This window comes from Arctopsyche grandis, chromosome 10 (assembly GCF_051622035.1).
Source record: "Arctopsyche grandis isolate Sample6627 chromosome 10, ASM5162203v2, whole genome shotgun sequence".
Lineage (NCBI taxonomy): Eukaryota > Metazoa > Arthropoda > Insecta > Trichoptera > Hydropsychidae > Arctopsyche > Arctopsyche grandis.
Window position 1 is genome coordinate 12,490,990 of NC_135364.1, and position 24,011 is coordinate 12,515,000.

General features: G+C 30.4%; 1 protein-coding gene across 3 annotated transcripts in view; it reads right to left on the bottom strand.

The window, feature by feature from the left end:
- Positions 1 to 24,011, bottom strand: part of kcc (solute carrier family 12 member kcc) — a 322,100-nt gene that overhangs the window by 246,594 nt on the left and 51,495 nt on the right. The window lies entirely within an intron of this gene.

A 24,011-nucleotide genomic window follows, 5' to 3' on the forward strand; every position in this document is an offset into this window, starting at 1 on the left:
TGATCATTTTCTATTTCATTTTTAAGTTAATAATTATAGTTTTGTCTAATTTTAATGTTAATGTACAGCATAATAGGAAAAAAACTCAAAACCTATTTACAATTCTTATTTTATTTAATTTTATTACAATCAATCGTACGCTCCAATGCGACGAGTGTACAAGAACGGTCAGAATACAATAATACATAGAATACAATCAGAATACGTAGAATACAATAATTAATTAAGTACATAAATAATAATCTTAGAGACATCTATGGTTATTATTTATGTAAATATATTTCAGATATTTGTGCATAATTTCTACAAATTATACACATAGATTTTTGTGACAACAGGAAATGATCTATTACCAATTTTCAGGAACCGTTTCAACAATTATCAGATAAAATTGGCAAACTCTGATAGAGAAACGATCGATTTGGAGTCACAAAACCCCCAAATCTAACCAGCAATTTATTGGCGAATCGAACCAGTGATCGTAGTGGTGCTAAATATATACGCTACCATTAAGCCAAACTGCTGGTTTAACATATGTACATACATATACCTACATATATGCTCATAATACATTTAATTCATAATATCAACTAAAGACTCTAAAATCGACGATCGGTAAAATCGGTATCTTGTTGTAATCCACAAGTACGTATATTAGTATGGTTATTAATGAAGTTATTGCACTATTGATGGATTTTTGGATTTAAGTGCACAAATAATTCGTTTAAGTCATAGGATGCAGTCAGAAATAAGGACGGATAAAGTAATAAAACATCAAAATACGTGCATATATAATATGATTATATATGTACCATAAAAAGTTTCGACCACTGTATGTCAATACACATTTGAACAGGTAACCATTTGAATATTCATCACTTTCAAATATGTATTTAAACACACACATGTACATATGTATATATATGGGCATACATGTGTGTACATATAAGCGTTCAAAATTTTCCACAACGAGCTGAATATGCATCATGTCGAATCGTGCACAAACTTTGACGCGGCACGCTTCATTTGCCAAAATAAAGTTCGGGAAACTGGGCTAACATCATTGGACTTTAGTCGACATTTACTTAATGCTGGAAAAACTTCATTTTCAGAATTTCAATTGAAAAGATCTAACCCTGCACTATTTGATTCTCTTAATAAAATTTTGGAATTTTCTATTATATAATATATGCCTGGAATTTGAGTGGAATTTGAACTGGAATATATGTATGTACATACATACATTTCAATAGTTTTTTTTTAATTTTCAATAACAAAATTTCAATGCCTATTGGTTGAAGAGCTTTTTTATTAACCTCAGACGAAAAGACAATAATATGTATGTAATGTATATGGTTCGTATTGATCGTAACAGATCAATTAGAATTTCGTATTTTTCTGCCAACAGCCATGAAATAAAATAATACAATATTTTGCTACGTATGTATGTATTTGTGTAGTATTGTTTTTCTTTCTTTTTTTTAATCGGAAGTTTATTCATAAAAACGTACAAAATTTATTAAAACATCAAAAACTATCGGTTATATTAAAAAAGTCGTCAAATATGTGCTATCAATTTTGGAGGTATGAATTATTTTATTCGCTACTGTAAACAATTCCATTACATATACATATGTATAATATTAGAATTATATATTTATTTATACGTATAATATTAGATTTTTGTACTGATTAAATAAAGTTTAATTTTATTTTTTATTAAAGTTTAATGTCGAATTTATATAAGAAGTAGAACGTTACAAAACCTTAAAACAAATATATTTTTCAGTACACAAAAGGTTTTGATTATTCCGTTAGTTAACAAACTTTTCACAGACTCACGTTTGTCGCCTTCAACGTCAACCGACGACAAGGACTGATTGTTTATTCATAAAGGAGAATTTCGCCTTTTGCTCTTCGACCTCAGTTCAGCGTCCACATCCAAACGATCCGTTAAAATCTAGATCCCCCTACCTACATATGTATGTACATATGTATATACCTACAATACGTATGTATACCTAATATTCCTAACGTTTTCTCATCATTATTTTTTCGTCCGTTCGCACCCGGAAAATATGATAGCCGTCAATTTTATTAATCGTCTCCATATTTTATATCGGAAAATTTTGTGAATGAATACGATTAACATAATTTCTCGCGTAAACGAGGTATTATCATGATAATCGCGAGACAACTCCTCGTATACATACATACATAATAGATACGAATCTTCCCTTGCTCTTTTTCTTGAAATTAATTTACCCTTTACATGCCATCGCAATTCAATTCTTCTCGAAAGCATTTTTTTTAAAGATACATATATATATACTGTTCAAAATTTAAAACATATTCGGTCTTATTGTAAAACTACATATCATCATCATCATCTACAGCTTCTCACCATCCACTGCTGGATGAAGGCCTCTCCAACACGCTTCCACTCGTCTCTCATCCATCTCACCCCAACTTCCCTGCGCACCTCTCATCCATCTCACCCCACACATTTTCCTAATTTCATTTACCAATCTTCCCTGTGGTCTTCCTTTTACCATTTTTGCATTCTCTCGGGTACCATTGTAGCATTTATTTTTTCCACCTTTTACCATTCTTCTAGCCACTTGGCCCACACATAGCCATTTCAATCCCTTTACTCTATCCACTTTGTCCACTACCTTTCATACCTGTCATACTTCTCACCCACGTGTTCCGCTTCCTGTCTTTCCTCATTATGCCGAGCATACAGCGTTCCATACTTATTTGAGTGCATTGGACTTCGTGTAGCATCTTGGCGTTCAATGTCCAAGTTTCACATCCATACGTCAAAATTGGCAAAACGCATTGATCGAAGATTTTTTCTTCAGACAGAGTGGCATTTTTTATTTAAAAACAACATTCATTCTTCCAAATGCACTCAATCCTTATTTCATACATCTCTTTATTTATTCTTCTTTAGTACCGGACATATTTTTTATTTCACCTCAATTTAAATAATTATTTACTACTTCTACTATTTTATCACCTAATGAAATGCTATCAGGCATGCAATAACTATTGAACATTAGAAAACTACATATACATGTCTATAAAGTTGCCTCTGTGAATTGATTTCATTTTCAAAGACAATCTTACTTTTTTAACATCTCATCCTTGTTCAATATATTACAAACCTTCAGAAGTTCATACATAGTATAGACACTCGTATAGTTGCTTAACTTTCGAGCAAGTTCTACGACGATTAATTAATTTGCGGCTACGTCGCCTCTACTACTTCAATAGACTGGTGAAAACCACTTGCCGTTTTTTCATTTAGTTGATCAAAATCCCCAAAGATCTAGGAAAATAATGACATTATCGAATTCAATAGGAGGTAGTTTTCATCGATTACTTACGATTGATTGCTATGTACTTTTGTGTGACTATATTTTATATTACTATGTATTCGGATGAATGAAAATTTCAAAGTAAAACAAAACTTTTGTTTTAAATTGATATCGAAATTTTTGAAAGCCATATAAAATTTTTCTCAGGCTGCCGTGAGTTTTTAGTTACTTTTTCTTTGAATTTTTCATTGTGATATTTGATACGGTATAAGCTTTTTATTCTTTTATTATCTTTATCTCAAAATCAAAGCCAAATTGCATTGAAATATTTCATTGAATATCGTTTTCTTTAGGGCCGTTGACAGGACGATATTCCGTGTATACGATAAGTTGATATTGTATTGATTTTCCACAATCAATTCACCTCCGAAAAGGGCAGCTCTGAGATAATGTTCACACTTGACCTACTGCTAGCTAGGGTTAAGATAAAATCGCCGACTTATTACCGTCTCACCCTCATTCGACGAATCCCCAAAGGCACTCCGAGTGTGCAACCTCCCTTCGTCTCGACAAAGACAAAGAAAACTCGATTTTCTTCCGATGGGGCATTCTCTTTTCAATGAACTTGCGAACGAAATTACGGTCGTCGCTAAATTAAAAAAAAAATAAAGTTAACTGTGTGAGCCGGGGGAAAAAAGTTGAGAGTTTAGGGGTGTGAAACTTGCAGAAGGGACGCTTGATTTATCGCTAGATTAATTTACGCGCAAAATTCTCTCATAGAAATTTAATTACCCGTAAACCAATGTGCCGTATCGTTTAATTCGCATCACTGGCAAACCTATCTTTAAAAATATACATTTGTTAAGAAATTTATAGATATTGTTATACGTATGTGTGTATTTGTTCAACACAATTGAACAAATCGCTTAAGTTGATGATGACGATTTGTGTTCGATATGAAAATATTGGTCAAATTTCAATTTCACGCTTTTCTTGATTTGGAAAAATTGCGTATAAAATTGGTGATTCTTAGATATAAAAGTCTTAAAATCCAATTCCCAAATACATATGTATATAAATTTATTTTTGTGATGTAGGTATTTATTTTACATTTAATTTATTTTATTTTTATTTTTACATATGTACGTATGTATATACCACGAAGGCCTAACAGATAAACCCCAATGCACCTTTCTGTCCAATTACAAACATTGCAGTATTTTTTATTACATAAATCACTGAATTTAGAGATACTGAAAAATTCGAAATTAAAGACATATATGTGGAATAATTGTAATACGCGATAATTGGATTGTACATAAATCAAATTCAAATAGTGGTGACATATTGGGTAAGATTGTTTTTAGCCAATTTGATGGAGGAACCGTTTCAACAATGAAATCAGATAAATTGGCAAACTCTGGATTATGAATTATTTAAACAATGAATTACTTTGAGAGGTTTCAAGTGTTCTTAAGGAAAATTTGTTGACAAAGTTGCCATTGATTATGACTAAAAATTTAAGTTTTTGACTCTTACATGACATTTTAATTAAGATTATACTCAGAATAAATTCTTTTCAATCGAGGTCAACTCACGGGATCGAACCCGGCAACCACCGCAAATCTTTATCGACATATTTAAATTTGAATCTTAACTTAAATACAATTTCATTTATAAAAGTTTTGGATCATTGTGGCATTGCAGGAAGAACCTAATGCGCTACAATGGCGCATTAGGTTCTTTTTTTTATATTTTATATCCACATTGATAATATTATGGCAAGAGTATTTTATCAATATATTTACATATTTATACACATATGTATAATGGAATCTAATTTTAGACTTGCTTAAATGAACGCCTTTCATTTGTGATTCAATGCCTAAACCGAAACAGATAATGACCTTTGTAAATACCAAAGGGCCATTCAACCCGATTGAGACCAGGTGATAGATATTTACCGAAGTAAATTAGAAAATTGGCAATAATAGGATTTGAACGCGAAGGTAAATACTAAGAGCGCGACGAACTCCCAAAGAAAATATTTACGTTGAGTGCATTGGAGTATTGTGACGTTCTCTTCGCCTCATGCCCTCCCTTCCCATGGGATAGAGAAGGGGAGGACACAATACGTCTGGAAGCCGACCCTGTTCCGGTGTTAGAAATATGCGAAAGTAAAATACCATTGCCGACATATCGGGCTATGAAATATTCAATAAACCCGAGCATCGTTCGCAGGCACATGCGAATAAATAAAAAAAACCACGGCGAAATTGAAAGGACGCGAGTTCCGGAAATGGAATTTTTTATATTATGAGATCTCTGAAATACCCGAAATTTATTTCAATTATATAATAGGTAAAGGCTATTATTATCGCTGGTTTTTTTGTGCATACAACCAGTCGATTGGAGTATGAATAATGAGTGGCATCGTCATTATAAATAAAACAGCAAAATCATATACATATATACATAATTACGCCTATCAAAGGATTTCCTTCAAAAGAATATTTTTTTTCTTGAAACAGACCTGTTTTACTTTTTTTTACTCTAATTAAATATTATATTTTTATATAGCAATTTATAAATATAAATTCTCCGTTCAAAATTAAAAATGTCTGTCCGACATTTTATAATATTACATTATGATTAATAGAACTGTTTGTTATGTTTAACACTTGCTGCACTGCCAGGATTTATATTTTATTTTATTTCTCCAAATATATTGAATTCAGGGTCTTCATATCTTATGCATTCCTCATCAAAACCTATATGATTCGAAATATGCCATTACGAAATAAAAACATTGATCAACCATCAACGGAAATGATTATTTTCGCGGGAAGCTCCTTGTACACGTGCCTCGCAAATGCGAGAGAGAGGGGGAATTCAGTACGCGCCACATTCAATGGTCTGTGCGTGAATGATATCCGCCTTGGAATGACGGCTCTGCTGCTAGTCATCATTTTTTTCATTTCTTGTATTTATTTTTTTATTATTCGACGTTAAATATTTGATGAAATGATTTTTATAGCTAATTACAATAATTAAGCACTTGTATTATTTCAACTTAAAACGCACATTATAACTAGACGCTTGAAGTCCAGCACAGTAGCTAACGGATTTTTTCAGCTCAGTAAGGCAAGTGTTTTAAAGCATTTTAGTCTCCAAAAATATATTGACTATTAATATTTAAATATGTACATTAGACTGGAGCGAAAAATATGAATTTTGGATTTCCCAAAATGGGCCAAGTGGAAAAGCTTCGTCGTATCAAGGGAACGTTAAATAAATCAAAATCATCGATTTTAAAGAATCTTTTGAATGTAGCATTTTTTTTTTAGAATAGTTTCTAGGTATTTCATTTGTTTATATATATTTTTATTGGGATATATTGATTGGTTGGAGGCACAGGTCATTGTTTAAAATCAATGAAATTTTTTATTTAACGTTCCCTAGATAAGACGCAAGTTTTCCCCTGGGTCCATCGTAGGAAATCTAAAATTAGCATTTTTTGATACGGCCTAATATACATACATAAATATATATATATATATATATATATATATATATATATATATATATATATATATATATATATATATGTATGTATATGTATGCACTTTCAATCTATTTATCAAACTGGACCTTCGAAAAAATCATTGTCGCTATAATAATGCTTTTTCTTATATGTATGTTTGTATGTATGTACATACATAAATGTATAAAAAATACAACTTAATATAAATTCTAAAAGAGCAATATTCTTATTTTCCTTCCAAATGGCATTTCCACTATAAAAGATCTTACATGTTGAAAGCTTTCTATTGGAAAAACCATTACCATACTAAACTTTTCTCAGCGCAAGTTCCATTTGACCTGCTGTGTAAATTCTTCAATTCTACAAACAAATCCATGTTACCCAATCACGAAGTAACTCTTTCTTATCCATCCTGAGCAGTCAGAACTAATAACGAACTTATGGTCGAAGACTAAAAGATTATCGGCTTGTAGCCCGCAACGTAACGAGGATCTTCCATGTCAACATGGCGCTACTTGTTTCTTCTGCGGTCATAATTACAACACACACACACACACACTATTCAACACGTGCATACATGACTATGTAAAATAATTCGATTATACCATCGGCATTGAGCCTACCGACTGAATTTATCCGGTCTATTATAAATTAACGTGATGTGAACAAAATTCGGACGCTCGTTAAACGCCTGGTTCTATTAATTACGCGTCCCCTTACAAGGGTGTGTGTATGTAGTTCGTCGTCGTCGACTCACGGAAAGTTTTGAACAGTTTTAACGAAACTTTCCACTTTCCAAAATAGCGGGATCGCTTCTCGCACGAAATTGTCTATTAAGTGTCTGACAATGTGGAGGGCGCGCATTACACGCTAAACCTCTTATTGTGACTTTAATTCCTCGAGCGAAACTTTATGTTTGTGTTGTAATAATTTCATTTTTGCATATAAATGCTCAGTGAGCCGGCAACGCGCGACGAATATTAATCGTAGAACTTTTACGAACACAATTCGTAATGTATTCCATACGAAACTGAAATCGCAACAGTGCGAATTGTAGTTGTATCTTAAATACATATATTTTTAGCATACTATCTGTAGAGGTGTACATAGTTTAAATAATTAACTCACTATGGGCCGTAAACACATATGTATGTACATTCAAAGGCCGTCAACACAGCGTGTGTGTTTTTAAATCCTCCAAACTTTATACAAAAAAAAATATTTTAAAGATTTGATTTCAAACTTCCATTCATAGATATCATGCCAACATCTAAATCCAAAATATCGATAAATAAACGATTAAAAGTATATATTTCTATGGCTTAAAGCTTGATTTTTTTCAAGGATTTATCGATAATATTCCAAAATAATAATATTCAAAATCAAAATGAACTGGTTATTTCGCGGAGCATACCAACTTCTCAAATTTAATCTTTCATTCAAATGAAGTACACGATGATCTATAAATACATATATGTCGTTTACTGAGTTAAAATGTATATATTTATATATTTTATACAAAATTGAAAAACGCTGATCTGATCATTTATACGGTTGAAGACAATAAAATCTTTCTCAACTAAAAGCTGTATTCCAATTTTAAATATAATTGAACTGGGAAATAGGGTACATCAAAAATGGTGAATTTTGAAATTCGGAAACGCTTCTAGTTGACAAATATGTTCTGTATCATGGGGAATCCGTAAAAATATATTTAAATTTTTAATTAAAATATTTGCACTGCCGCCAGCCCATTCAAGTTAGTGAAAATCGTAAATATCACCGATTTTCTTAATTTAAGCTCAGTTTGAGTTTTTTTTCAATTCACAACATCATATATGTAAATGGAATAATTTTACATTTAAAAAATCTGAAACTAAGTATGAATGTAAACTGAGTATTCGCGCGTCTCCAATTCATCTTCAATGTCCTTAAACATCGTTTCTCACGAATGGTGACAAATTCAGGCTAAAACTGAAAATGATTAAACGATTAAAAGAATTAGCTCTAAATTTTATTTAAATATTTTATCAATTTACATAAAATTGAAAGAATAAAAAGTTATTAGCATAACCTCTATGTATGTACATATGTACAATATATGTACATATATAATATGTGCAAACCATGTTACATAATAATACACAAAATTTTATATATCAACAAGAATATCGCTTAATTAGTTATTTCAGCAATTCAATCATCATACGCGTGTACGTACATATACATACATATGTATAGTAGATGTTATGTATATTCAAAGTTTAATGTTATAATCTAATTTTTCATTTAGTCGGAGCGAAAGAGTGAAAGAGGCGGGTTTTAATCTAAATAAGCGTAATCTGACGATGAAACAAACTTTTCCGATCATAGCGAGTCAATGAAGACGAAGAACATTCATTAGCAATATTCTTGATTTGATCTACTCGTCGGAAATAATTTAATTCCGACGAGAATTTCGCCTTATATTTCAAAAATGTCGTAAATAAATCTTCAAGCCGTTTAATTCGATTTATTTAAATTGCAACGTGAAATATCAAACTGTGAGCTATTTCAATTTGTTCATAATGCGATGATTATATGTATGTTTGTATGTATGTATAATATAACGAGCGCTTCGTATAGTTGCGTGTGCACGTTTCAAAAGAGTTAAAATATGATTGATTGCAGTGCAGACTAAACCGATTTTTTCCGGTTCTATTTAGACTGAGGCGCTTTTCTCAAACGTGCGTCCTTCAATTGCATGTTTTTAATTAGAAATTAAACTGTACGTATGTATGTACATATGTATACGTACATGTATGACAAAGCACTGTGTACAATCAATGAAATTTGAAAGATTTTATCTTCTATTAAAAGATCGGGTCGGATATTATTATTTAAAGGTCGGAATAACTATCGATATAGCCGGTAACTTTCCTCATCTGCTTAGTCTGTCGAGTTGAATGTCTGCCCCATTCCTCTCCGTTCCTAACATTTCCGATCACCACCAAACTTTTAACAAATACAGATCAAACAAACGCCTGACCTAAATCCTTAGTTATTTGAGGATTTATTTATTTGTGAAAAGCCTTTGCCGTTACCACAGAAAAATTTTGTGCTACTTGTTTTGTAAACATTAACAATCAAATAGTGAACCTTATTGAATGTGAAACCATGCGATTTCACTTCAACCGCTTCATAATAGGAAAATTATTTGTTGTCTTTATTTGAGTTCATGTTTGTGAAGTCACTTTAAAATTTATCGACTTAAGCTTATGATTCGACTCCGACTACAACTTGAACGATTTTTGTAAGCTCGACTTTGCCAACGTATAAAGTTGTTAGTAATAAAAATGAAAGCGATTTTAAAAACATAAAAAATTAAAGGAATTTAAAAAATCACTAAAAATTGACAAGTAACCAAATTTATTAAATTACTAGGGGCCATATTTTATATTTTATTATTATACTAAATAGTAGAGAAATAGAGACGGAGCATGGTGAGTGAGTATATTGCATCGTATCGCGCATGCGCAAAGCCCATGCTATGCCGCGTCTCTTTCCACGATATACAATTCCAAGAGGAGAAAAAGAGACGAAGCATGTTGACTACATTCATATACATTCGACACATAGCAATAGACAATTGGTATTATATACGATTGATAATACAATAGGTATAAATAAAAAGTAAGTAAATTTAAAGTGTGTGTATGAATTTTCATACACAAATAAATCAATTTAATAAAAAAAATATGATAATAAAAAAAATGTATGGAGGAAACAATCGATTTTGGCCACAACACATCAAAATATGTACGTTTTTATTTTAAATGTAATTTAAATTCTTGATTTTTATAAAGAAATTATTAAATTTCAATTTATTGTTGGATTTTCTTATATAGAATTGCAGACTCTAGTTGACACAAACCGTAATACTATAAATAAAAACGAGTCGGTGTCGGTATATTTTTTACTACTCTGACTCCACATGAAATGCTACGACTATACGCAACCCCGACTCCACAGCCCCGGTTAAAATTAAATAGATTTATGTAGTCAAAGTCAATAATTGAGACAAAATTAACTTAGATTTAATTCATTTTAATATAAACTACCGACAATAACGTGGATTCGTCCGCTGTCTTTAATCGCAGAATTACAATTACAAATTACCTAGCTTATGATTTCTAGCGAACATCAAAATACTTGAATTTTCAAAGAATCGTTTATTCTATTGTATTGTACATTTGTTTTGGAACATCATTGTATTATTATTAACAAAAATTTCATTACTACGGTCAATTAAGAGAAGTCTCACTCACTTTGATGACGCATTAGGAACTTACTGAAAATAATCAGACCAATCAATCACTATAATTACAAATCGTCATTTCTGCTCTATTCAACAACACACATTTAATATATTGCAAGAGAGAGAATCTCAGATTTAGTAGCGATGTTTCGCATCGGGGTTACTGATAATACGAATAAACGTAGTTCAACATCAAGTCGAGATTATAAATGTGTATGAACGTACGAATATTTATGTACATATATATGTATGTATTATATCTATATTGTAGTGTGGTATATGTATGTATATTGATCTAGCTTTAATGAATGGCGAGTGCACGAACGCGTTGACGTGTCGACGGTGTCGAGCTGTTGGTTTGTGTGCAACCGACGACGATTTTCCCCGGTTTTTCCGGTGTGATTTTCACGCGAGTTTTCCCGTATCGGCGATCGTGAGGCTTTGGCCAACCTCCAACCGCGCCCGCCTTTCGACTCGACAGCGACGGCCTTTTAAAAGCTCGCATAAATTTTCCGACCGCGAAAACGTTATGGCCGCCCCCTCGAACAAAAGCTCGTCCGTTACGTTTTATATCGCAGCTTTCATTAAAGTCGTTTTCACTTTTCTCGTAGTACTCGCTCATTACAATATCGCGGAACATTACATATATTTATCTCGTTTTCGTATTTAAATTCCGTCGTTATTTCATTTCCGTATTATACTCAACAAGCCTACTGATTCACAAATTTTGAATTGTGATCGAGTATAATGAATCGGTTTGGCAGGTGTAAATATTATTAGGTGGATTGGGTTCAAATTGTGGTGGATTGAATTGTAAAGTTTATATATATATATATACATATATATATATATATATATATATATATATATATATATATATATATATATATATATATATATATATATATATATATATATATATATATATATATATATATATATATATATATATATATATATATATATATATATATATATATATATATATATATATATATATATATATATATATATATATATATATATATATATATATATATATATATATATATATATATATATATATATATATATATATATATATATATATATATATATATATATATATATATATATATATATATATATATATATATATATATATATATATATATATATATATATATATATATATATATATATATATATATATATATATATATATATATATATATATATATATATATATATATATATATATATATATATATATATATATATATATATATATATATATATATATATATATATATATATATATATATATATATATATATATATATATATATATATATATATATATATATATATATATATATATATATATATATATATATATATATATATATATATATATATATATATATATATATATATATATATATATATATATATATATATATATATATATATATATATATATATATATATATATATATATATATATATATATATATATATATATATATATATATATATATATATATATATATATATATATATATATATATATATATATATATATATATATATATATATATATATATATATATATATATATATATATATATATATATATATATATATATATATATATATATATATATATATATATATATATATATATATATATATATATATATATATATATATATATATATATATATATATATATATATATATATATATATATATATATATATATATATATATATATATATATATATATATATATATATATATATATATATATATATATATATATATATATATATATATATATATATATATATATATATATATATATATATATATATATATATATATATATATATATATATATATATATATATATATATATATATATAGCCAGCAGCATAGCTCGGTCGCTAAGCTTCTGCTTAGCGTCGAGAGGCGCATCTTTAGTGCTGCTGGTCAGACTTGGATATTTGTGACTCCAGGTCGATCGTTTCCTATCAGAGTTTGCCAATTTTCTCTGATTTCATTGTTGAAATGGTTCCCGTTTAAAAATTGGCTAAAAAAAATCCTTCCTACCTACTATGTCACCACTATTTGATTCATGTACCTACAATAAAATTTACGTATAATTAATAGATGTCTAGTTAATTTGTGAGTTTTTCAGTGTCTCGTAATTCAACGACTTATAATAAATATGCTGCATTCTAATTGTAATTTGTAATTGGCATTGGGGTTTACCTGTAAGGCCTTCCTGGTATATATGTAAAAAATATACCTACGTAGAAAACTCGGCTATCTCTCCGGAGAATTCTTTTCAATTATTTTAAAAGTTCGCTTATCTTAGGATAATGGCAATGGTTGCATTTAAAAAATATATATATTATATATATATATATATATATATATATATATATATATATATATATATATATATATATATATATATATATATGTATATGTATATATGTATATGTATTTTTATGGTGGAATGAAAACTGTTTTATCGATATGCAGGTAGATTTGAAATATAAAAGGTGAGACAAAAATATATTTTTCCACCAAAAACGGAATATTTTGACGCTATATTTTGACCAAATATGACTTAAAATCATACGTATACGATCAATATGTATACAAGACCTTGGGTATACACATTGGACCATTATGGTATTATGCCTTAATGCGCCACAATGTTCGAAAATATACAGTGAGATGATAAAAATAAAAAAAAATAAAATACAGCAGAAAAAATAAAAATAACAAAATACGTAATAGGGTATTTCTTGCAACTAGGGTTCTCAAGTATTGGTTGCTTTCAAATATCGAATAAGAATTGATTTTTCGAAAGGTGAATACATATGTGACAGACAGACAGACAAACATCGTTTTTTATATATATATATATATATATATATATATATATATATAGATTAATAAAATAAAGGCACATATAAAAGGACCATGAATTGTTGGAACGACATTATCGGCACGGTCGCTCGGGTATGTTGAAAGAAAAAATAACTACCTATATTGCTACATATATACTGATACATATTTTTAAAATTTCATTCGAAGTGGTATAAACGAATATCTTACGAATTTTCGATGAATTATTCGAATATTCGTATAGCTGAAAATTGAGCGATAATTCGAATATTCGATTGATAACAGTACTTGTTACTACAGCCAGCACCAATATATCATAAACAACCGCAAATGCAAAACATCCCTGCGAGACCCAAATGGAAGAGAGAAGATCAAAATTCCATTCAATCATCACATCCAATTATTAAAATAATGATGAGCGCAGACCACCAGATAAATAGGTTAAAATAATCTCCGATAACCTACGCTCACTGAAATGGAAAACATCACATTCAGGCTCATTGATATATAAAAAAAAGTTATATGCAATGACTCCAGGTTAATCGTTTCTTATTAGAGTTTGCCAATTTATCTGATATTTTGTTGAAATCGTTCCAAACAAATTGGCAACCTATCTTTATTTGTCACCATTATTTGAATTTAATTCAAATTTACATATTATAATAATAATGTTATGAATGTTACGCTTTAACATGTTGGTGTTGCCTTGGAGCAAATCCCTAATGGTAAAATGGTAAATATAAATTTCAAAAATACAAAAAAACACGAATTCAATTTTTTTTATAATGACTCATCACAATATTACTACTCAATATCTGGCAATAATTCAAACCCAAATAATTATTTTACAAACTAATTTTACTATGTACATAGTGCCATTTTTCATTTTTTATTACCTGTATATAAAATGAATTAAACTGTGCGTTATTTATCATCTCAACTAGTCGAAACATTTTATGCGGGCTCATTTTTGTACAAAAATATAAATCATGCTGATTGGTCTATATATAATATTATAATTTTTTGTGACGTATCTGTATATCCATACATATATTGTATGTATTAATGTATGTACGTAGCTACGTTATTCAATGTTTAAACGTGTATTAGAAATCACTTCACGTAACTTTAGAATTCTTCTCACAAACTCATAAATTCTCTACTGGCACTTAAGACTCTCGATCCAATCAACGTATACAACGGTAGGGCTTTTACTTCAAAAAGTAAAGTCTCCAGAGCTTCTTGACCCTGTATTCCCCGGTGAATATCGAACAAAATATGATCAATTTATATATATAATATTATTCGAGCGTCTTTTTTTATTTGGTATGTGTACGTATACATGTATAATATTTTGAACATGTATAATATTTTGATCAATATTTTCATTATGGAACAAGATTCAATTATTTCCAAAACAAAATTTAATCAAATATTTGACAGAGTTGAAACGCAATAAAAATATTTGAATAATAATTTTCAATACTTCGATTGAAATTTATTTCATTTAAACCGCCACCTTCAAACTTACCAATGAAGAGCCCCGTGACAAAGAGAAAATATAAATATATGTATGTACATATGTATGTTGCTTAAAACTGAATTGTATGTATAATATTATATATAAATGTATAATTTATACATGTGTATGTATGTATAATACTATACATATACGTATTATAATACGTACGTGTGTAGGTTGATTGAAAGTAATCGATTTCGGTTCTCATTTGTTCGAATTATCTAACGTTCGCCTCTTGTCTAATTAGGATAAATGCGTGATATGACTGTAATTTTTCTTCCTCATTCCTTTACAAGTTGATTTTACCTTACAATCGCATAACATGTACATATGTAAATACTACTCAATGAACGCATATAAAAGTATGTGAAAATGTATTGTTAATAAATATATGAGCAGTTATATGTATATGAAAGTAGCGGAAGTCCGATTTTCAATTCCAAAAACACCATTTTTGTTTGACTTAATCCACAAATTGTTATCAATTATTTTAATTCGATATCTCCAGAAAATCAGAAAAGCAGAATAAACGTATTTAAACCACCAGTGATTTTAAATATTGTTAAACGCAAAAAAATATATTTAATGTTTTGCGAGATATTTCTCGAAATGAAGAAAAGTAAACTTATGCCACTTTCAAATATAACGCCTCAAATGTATATTATCTTAGCTTTAGTGTTAATCAGTATGTTTTTGTCAAGAATACTCCCTTTTTTTAATTATATATACAAGTATACACACATTTATATTTTATTTTACACGACATCTATGGTCAAACATTGTAAATTTAAGTATTATTCAAGGCCAATTACAAACATCATATATATAAAGACGGTAATATGTGTATGTGTGGGTGTGTGTGTGTATCCTAACTCTCGCCGAATATAATGAACGAATCGATAAAAATCGATTAATTAATTTTTCGACGAGACGACTTTGTCGCGACTCGAACCGATCACCCCAAATAGCCTGAATATGGGTCTAAATTGAGCTAATGGTCTCGGACATCACGCCAAATCCAATTTTTCATTTCGCCTTTTTTTTAAACATTAATTGAAATATTCCTTTTCGCCGTATAAAAATACGTAATTTTAATAATTTCATTTAGCCAGGTTTTGAACCATTTTTTTGTGTATTTATTTTCAATTAAATTATAATTATAATTTAAATTATTTATATTTTGACGATATTCGAGAAAAAAATTGATTTCCATTCACCGCGGGCGCCGGGAATCGAACCTCGGACCCTCCGATCCAAACGCAATGGCCCTCACGAGCTCGCGTCGCATGCCATATCCTCGCCCAGAATACGTGTTGTAAATACACATCATATGTATATGCACGTAATTTGTTATGTGTAATAATAATATTCAACGTTACGAGGTCAATGACCGTTTGTGTATAATCGGAAAATATTACATTTTGTTAACGTTAACTTTAAGAATTGAAAATTATTACAAATAAAGAATTGAAAACTATCTATGAGAGTCTACGAAAATAACGGTTCCGGTTCCGGATTTTTTTTTTAGTTTTATACGGGTATATAATAATTTTATACCCATGCGATGATATTTCATCGGGCTATTCACTAGTAGATTAATAATAGTCATAGAGACAAATATGAACAATTTTGCAGCGATTTTTATAAATCGGCAAATTCGAGATGCTGTTAACTGAATTTTGACAGGGTTGTAGAAAAAGCAAAAAAAATGTAATGGCGAATTTTGAATAATAGATATTTTAAAATACATACAAATAATAAATATATGTAATAAAACCAGTTTTGATTTCTAAAATCTGCTGCTGCGAATGCAACATGTTTAATAAATCTTCGAGATATTCTAATTAATTGCATACCCTTTGTTTTATCAGAAATGTCGGTAATTTTTTATTTTCTGATTTTAAACTAATAGTATCGGAGGTTTTAAAATGTGACCGAAATTGCGAGGTTTATAGCGTGTCTCTTCCAATAATGAAGCCATTAAAAAGGCTCTATGGCGGACGTGCACGGTTTTGTCGTCGAAACTCAACAAAATAGGGCACTCGTTTAAAAAAAAAACACAACGGATTCGTTCCAAATGTAAAGCATATTAATACAAACATAAAACATTTCAATTTGAAACTCGTTTCTAACAATAAACACGTTCTTTTCCGGTTTTACGTGCTTAATCGAAATTCCTAGTTGATACGGGTCCACCTTTGGACAAAGCCTCCGTTGTCGACAGATTTTCCTCGGCCGGCGGCCATTAATCAAAATCAACACATTGCGGCTGAGAAAATAGCTAAGCCCGTGCGAAAAATCGAAGGGTTGTTTTTAAGGTCTAGGGGGGGGGACAAACGGTGGCTCGGGAACAACACAACACAGGGACAATAAATAATCCGATATCGAGTTGCGTGATTTATTCGCGACGCTCAAAACTGTAATGAAATGCGCGGCCGATGCGAGTTTTTAAAAAGCTACATTTACTGATACGCGCGAGCTTTAAGCTTACCTCGTATTTTATTACACGTGTGTATATACATATACATATGTACATAGTGTTAATATTCAAATTCATCCAATTTCCCTACATTATTCGGTGGCAGAAACGATAAACAAATGTTTTCGGATTTCTTTGTCACCTTAATGCAAGTACGATTTCTTAGAGCTTGATTTTCTTAGAACTGTTCATTGTCGGGGGTATTTAGAAAGGTTATCTAAAATTAAACGTATTTAACTGAACTTTCATCGAAAGGTTTGTTGGATCTTGGAAAAGCTTTTGGTTCAAATTCATACATCAAACGTGCCGATATACTCATTTTCCACATAGAATTTGACTAATACCCATTCATATATGTATGTATGTGTATATATACCTATTGGATCATAATATATTTGCTATGTTTTTTTTTCTTTGATTAAAATTAAAAGCAGGGCTGCGGAGTCACTCCAAAATGTACCGACTACGACTACAACTTTATCTTGTGATTCGCCTCCGGTTCCGACTCCAACTCCAAACTTGGACTCAAATTTGAACGATTTTAATAAAATCAACTTTGCCAACGTATGAAATTGTTAGCAATAAAAATAATAGCGATTTCCAAAATATAAAAAATTAAAAGAATTAAAAAAATCACTAAAAATTTACATTTAACCCAATTTATTGAATTATTGGTAATGAAATAAGTATAAATAAAAATTAAGTACATTCATAGTGTGTGTGTGTAAATGAATTTCACACGCAACCAAATCAATTTAATAAAAAAATATGAGACGGAGGAAACAATCAATTTTGGCCACAATACATCAAAATATGTACGTGCAATTCAATGATTTTATTTAGTGATTTTTATAAAGAAATTATTAAATTTCAATTTATTAGTGGATTTACTTCAATAAAATTGGAGAATATGTAGTGACGTATACCTTTATACTATCAATCAAAGAAAATAATAAAAAGGAGTCTGAGTCAGTAGATTTTTACGACTCCGACTCCGACTCCACAGCCCTAATAATAAATTTCATATTTATATATACATATGTATATACATATGTAGTATTGAAAACGAAATCCATTGATTTAAATAAAATACGTCAGTCTTTAATTTAAGTCGCTCTTTTCCTTCTTCTTTTTTTTATTTTTATGTAATTCGTTCTTTGAACGTCTCTTCCTAACTTTAACTTCCTAACTTAGGCTTCTATATACATATGTATATGGAAGATGGTTCTTTCAGCAGTCGTTTAATTTTTTTTCAATTTCGTACTTTAAAAGCAAGTAGCACCCAAGTTTATTTCCTTCGAAACCGTTTAATAATAGCATAAATAATTTAGGGCACATACACACAAACGTGCGTATTTTCACTCATGCGTTTCCCGTCACAACCTTTGATATGCGCAATTTCCAAAAAAAATTCACGCCAAGATCTCCTTATTTATTTTATTTTTACGCCGCACGATATATTATATATTTGCGTCCGTCGATACGTTTCCCTTCGCGTAATATTGATATATAAAAAAAATACATAGAAAACTCGCATGTCTCGTGAAGAACAGCTGTTCTATAACCTTCATAGGTCGTAAAAATATATTGGGTATTCATACCGACAAGGTTCTATGGACATAAAAGCTTAAGTACGAGACCGGGTGGGATAACGTGCGTCAATAAGAAAACGACGGCGGTTCAATTGCAATGAAAAACGTCGTATAATTCGGGACGCGTCATTAACTGGTGATTTACGACGACGTCAATGATGAAAATCGCAAATTTAACGGTGCACTCGAAATATCTTCTTTGCAGTGCAAACAGAGCAAATGCAACTTCGACGAGCTGAAATAACACTTGATTGTTGCGCGCATGTGAAATGCACCGAATCAGTTGCCACAAACCGTTTCATAAGATTCAAAATGCACAGAGAAAAATTAAGCTCCAAGTTTTTATATACCTTGAATGATTCGAGTGTTTCAACCGATTAAAATAATGCATGTTCATGGCATGATTGATCTGAATATTGGTACTAGATCTAACGATCAGAAAAAGTGTCCTAGAACGATTTCTAGGAACCCAAAATTTAAAATCTTCTAAAATAGAAGTATTCTAAATTTCGCTCCTCAAAATCAAATATGAACATCTTCTACATAGAATTAGAAAAAAGTATACAAATATGAGTATTAAGTATAAGTAACAAAGATATTTTCTTCGAACTTTTTCCCAATTTGAGAAACCAATCAGTTTGACTTGAAGACACCAAAATCAGAGTCAGTTAGACACCAAATAATCAAGTCAGTCTCAAGCTTACATACGTCGTATACACACTTACACACTTACATACGTCGTACTCAAATTAGCATTTTAGAAATTCCGTGAATTTCTTCATTTCATTTCAACAAAACTAATTTTATAAGCCCTTGAGCAAAGACAATCGATGTGAAGGTTGAAAGACCAATTATTTATAAAAGTAATTTCTAAGTCTGTCGTACATTCAATATAATTAAGAATTCTGTAAGAGAACTGAAGAATTAGACAGTTATTAAATGCAAAATACGTGAAATTTGAAAAAACTCATTCGGAAACTCGAAAAGCGGAGCAATAAGAATAAATACTATTATCTACATATGTTTTCATTAGAAAAATTTCTTCAACTAAATAGCAGATCTCTCAACAGATTAGTTACTAAGACCTAATTATCTATAAATAACTAAATATACATTTTTTCTTTTTAAAACAACAATAAATGAATATAATAAGAATACATAAAAGGAAGCTTCGTTTTAATTATTATTTTATGCAAATATTTCCTCAGTGATGTTATTCCATGCTCATATTGCTGCAATATAAATATTATGGCTTGTTTATATGTATATGTACATATAGTGCTGACGTTTCAATATTTCGAGATATTTATTTTCATCACACCCTCTGAATTCCACGTCATTTTTTGACATCAGACGCGAACTCGTGTATACCAAATGTTGGGCATCTCGCATTTGGTTTTCCGAAGGCAACAGCGCGTAACGGATGAAGATAGTATGGTCGACAGTACGAACGTGACACTGTTAGAGCTCAACCGGTGTACACATCACAAATGTACACCCAAACATTTTATATACGTACAAATGTAGGGGTTGAGGGATGAACAGACAGTTGTACATAGGAAGGGAATGGGAAATTCACATGGACGATTTATACACAAAGAGACGCCGCTCTTACATCCGAAACACTCGCAATTTTCCCCCTTTTTCCGGTCTGAATTCGATACGATGACGAGGTGTATTCGTGTAGGAAAATCTCGGAAAATTCTCTTGTTATTTAATAATAATAATGAATTTTCTCCGTCAAAAGCTGTCTTCGTCTCGACGATGCCCTCCCTGAGCAATAAAAGTAATATAATATAAATATATACATATATGTATATGTATATATATTTGATTCGGCACAAGAGTGAAATAAACCTTATTGTGCACTGACGCTATTTGCATAAATCTGAATATATTATTTAAAATATTATTTCTCAAATGTACATACTCTTTGATCTCTAAAGTATAGGCGCATAAAAATTTTTTGACAATTATTTAAATTAAGTTTCCAATTACATATAAAACTTCGAATTCTATTTTTCAGCGTATTAAATTTCCATCTATTACACTTACTTTCATACGCTCGCGTTATTTATGACGATTTCGGTGTAGTTTATTGTAATATTATGTAAATTGATCATGAAAATTAGCATATACGTTTAAGTGCGTATACAAAATATCAAGTTTATCAATTTAACATCTAATGTAACAGAGATGGGGAAGTGTCTGGAATTTTAGATGTAATTTATTGACAAAAATATGTTCGTTGTTTACATAAATAATAAATAAAATGTTTTTTTTTGCGTATATATGTGCATATATATTATATGTATGTATATAGGCCTACCTAAAGGTAAATCCCAATGCGCCTTCCTGGCCAATTACAAACATCGATAAATAATTTATAGGGTAATTTTTAAAGAGCATCATAGAGACATCTATGGATGCATTTGAATTTTTGCAGCATTTTATAAATCGGCTTATTTCAAGATGCTGAAAAACTTGAAATTTGCGAGAAATAGGTCAAGGCTGCCAGTTTGTTTGTATCGTTTCAATGGAAATCGGATAAATTGGCAAACTCTCATAGGAAACGATCGACCTTGAGTCACCGGGCATTCAAGGTCTGGGAAGCAGTATCCAAGGTCTGGGCAGCAGCACTGGGCAGGGGTTGAATCCGTGACCACTCGGTTTGAAAGCACTACATGTTTACCACTAATCTAGGCTGCTGGTTCAATTCTAGAAACGATAGAAATATTTTTAAACATATCGATAAGCTTTTGGATTAGTTTCATTTACATTTAAATATATGTACATATATCATAATCTGGACTATTTAAATTTAAGTATTTAAATATAAAACCAGATTATGATGCAAAAATTTACATTGCCTCAAATTTTCGAAACAGACTAATGGACTTTTAATTTTATTTTGTATCTTGACTTTTATTTAGAAATTAAAGTTACCATTATTGTTGAATGAAAATTGAATAATTTAACACATTTCTAGTAGGTTTGAAGCAAGTCACTTATGCTAAAATATTATATAAAGAGAAATATTTCATTTGAATGACTTCACATGGTATTTCTGTTTATTTTATATACATATTTTAACTATAGTAGTCAATGCCTCCCATAGGTTTATATTTTGCATGTATTGTAATATAGCTTTTCACCACGTCTTACACGCCATCGATGAAAAGAGTCAATTTACCGACTGATTAAATTTACGGTTGCCATTTTTGCCGAAATCCGATACCTCGACGCTGCGGAAATTTCGTAACGAACGCGCGAGCGTTTTAATTTCGCAATCTCAGCGTTACGCCGTTACGCATCGGAAATTCGCGCCAAAATTTTCCAACTGCCGCCGCCCCATAATCGCATCAAAAAACGACCATAGCCGACAAAACCAAACCGCTGGCGAAAAGTTCAAATGACCCGAAAACAATTGCAAATTCAGATTAAGCTCGCAAACTGTTACAGGGTCAAAGGAAACGAGCGCCCAGCTATGTAAGGGCAAACTAACCTTACATCCCGAAGGATCGAAAGACGACGTTGAAATTCCGGGCGCGAAATGGCGATCGATCGCCCTTGAAAAATGGGCTCGTGCTGAATTATAAATTTTCCGTATGAAACACTCGAACGTGTCGAGATTGGATACGGTTGAGTTAAGTGGCTAGCGATATATTTTCCGAAAAATTTTTGGAGCTTCATCAACAGCAAACGAATTATAGATTCAAAACTTACGAAAATGCACGATATGGATGAGGACTTTATTGGTCATGACAGCATCGCAAATGCCTTTGCTAACTATTTTCATTCGGTTTTTGATTCGACTACTGTTATGACTTCCCCTAGTTTAGATTCCTCCATGTTTCCATTATTGTCTGTTGACAAGTTCCATTTATCTGATTTACGCTACGGTTTTGGTAAAATTAAAAATATTAAATCTTTTGGACCAGATTTCATTCCAGATTTCATTTTAAAGGGTAGTGAGCCTGGACTCTCGCCTCCATTGATTTTTATTTTTAATCTAATGCTGAAGACTTCAGTTTTTCCTGTATCATGGAAGTGTTCGAAAGTAACTCCGATCCATAAAAAAGGTGATAAGTATTCCATTAGAAACTATCGCCCGGTTGCTATAATATCCTCTTCTGCAAAACTTTTTGAAATTATACTTCATAGGTATATTTTCAATCATTGCCAGAGTATGATTATTGATCAGCAACATGGATTTCGTCCACAACGTTCAACGACCACAAATTTGTTGTCATTTTCTGGTTTTGTAACAGGTTCCTTGGATGCTAATATTCAAACAGATACTGTTTACACGGATTTCGAAAAGGCTTTCGACAAAGTAAATCACTCCAT